This window comes from Aplysia californica, unplaced genomic scaffold (assembly GCF_000002075.1).
Source record: "Aplysia californica isolate F4 #8 unplaced genomic scaffold, AplCal3.0 scaffold00087, whole genome shotgun sequence".
Lineage (NCBI taxonomy): Eukaryota > Metazoa > Mollusca > Gastropoda > Aplysiida > Aplysiidae > Aplysia > Aplysia californica.
Genome location: NW_004797357.1, coordinates 1,194,191 through 1,196,178, shown reverse-complemented (window position 1 = coordinate 1,196,178; position 1,988 = coordinate 1,194,191).

Genomic DNA, 1,988 nt, shown 5'->3' with positions numbered 1-1,988 from the left:
TCTTCTTCTTCTTCTTCTTCTTCTTCTTCTTCTTCTTCTTCTTCTTCTTCTTCTTCTTCATCCACCCCCACCCCAACTTAACCCAATCCCGGAGCAATAACTTGACCCAGTTTGACATCGTGCGCCGTGCTACCTTTGTGGTACAGTGTTCCCCCGTGGCCGCTGTTGTACAGCCGTACTCCCTGGTTTGTGTTCGTGACCTGATTTGGGGGCGCGGTGTAAAGGTGAAAAGTCCAAAGTCTGGACTATGGATCAGAGCGTGTCAAGCCAGCAGTGCGCCAGTGTATAAATGTCCGCGTTGTCCCTTGTCTTAACGACGTGATTGCGTGTTCAATGTTCACCACCGCCACCACCCCATCCCCTAAAGCTTCCGCACACGTGTGGCTAGCTCGGTATGCAAAGATACCCAGGTGCCAAGGTACAAGGTTACACTCTGCTGACTTGTCCTTTTTTTTACAAACTTAAGATTAGTGAATGGAAACACACAAAAAAAAAACCACCCTCAAAATACACACGAAAAATCGGAGACAGGGGTTGGGTCTTAAAGGAGGAGGGGACACTATTTCTAGTATTGGTTGAAACGATCTACGTGTTTGTACTTTGTTTTAGTTTAGGAGCTAGTTCAATGTATATATACGTCAGCGATGTGATAAGAACTAAGTGAAGACAAGAGATAGAGAATTATAGAACATTCCAAGTGAAGGTTTTCGTGTTCGGAGGACACCGTTGGTATGTTCTGTGTCTAATTGTTCTTTGCTCTTTTTAGAAATATGTTTGTTTTTATAATTTGTCACCTTGCCATTTTCCGGAGCGCTGAGGTTCCGTTGCCCGAAAGGTAGAGGTGCTAGTTTGTCAGGCATAAAGAGGATGTGCGTGGGCTGTTGGCGGGTGCTCTGGTGTGGTTTGCTCCTTCTTTCCTACCAAACATCTTCATCCTGATCTCTCCTTCTTTTTTGTGTTTGTTACTTTCTCGTAACACCTTTAATCTTCGGCACTTATATGACCTTATTGTGTTGCAAGTGCCGCAAAACTCTAAGCAAACCTAAATCTAAAGGGTGTGCGTATGTGTGTCGGTCTATGCGTGAGCGCAAGGGCGTGAGTGTGGATGTGCAGTTGTTGTCAGTGTTGGTATTATCATAATCTGTGTTCTTGTTGATGCAGCCTGCACAGTCACCGCCACTCGTCATCTGAGTTTATAAATATATTCATTGAATATTTTATGTACTTTTATTTTTAGCGCGTAAAAAGATGTGTGATTAGTGCTGGTGTAATGGAAGAAAAACAACAACACACTAAACAATATTATATCAAGTGGTTTCATCAAGATTCACTTCCTTGTAATATAGATCAGATAGAACGATGCATCAACTGCTGGACAGTATTTATGATGGTTTAATATTATATTTATACATCGTACGCCGACTGATGTGACAAAGTTGTTTGACTTTGACAAACTTCGATATTTCATTGGGTATTTTAGTGGGGCTCATTTCGCGTCCTTCCTTGAATGTTTGGGTTTTTTTTCGTCTTTTTTTGTAGGTTTTTTGGTATTTTTTTCTGTTTTGGTTTGTCATGTTCTAAGCCGAGTGTCATACCATGACCTGCTTTTGAAATGACCTGATTTGTATCAAGCAGGGCGTCGCACTTTGAACTTCAACTGCTATTAAAGTAGATTTAATTTATAGCTGTCACTGCGGTGTGGATCGGACCTGTTGTGCTGGTGTTTTGTGTCACACGTTACGTAACTACTGTGCCTTGTCCATTATACGTGTTTATGATTTATGTTCGTATGGGTTTTTTGTTTTTGTTTGTTTCTTTTTTATTTAGGATTTTACGCCCCCACCATCGATACCATTTTGATGTAAACAGTCTCCCAGCAGAAAAACTGATATACATGTATATGTACATTTTCTACTTGAGATTATAATTTCCCCACGCAGGGATCGATCTGGCGACTTCTGTCAAATGTGTGTGTGTGTGTGTGTGTG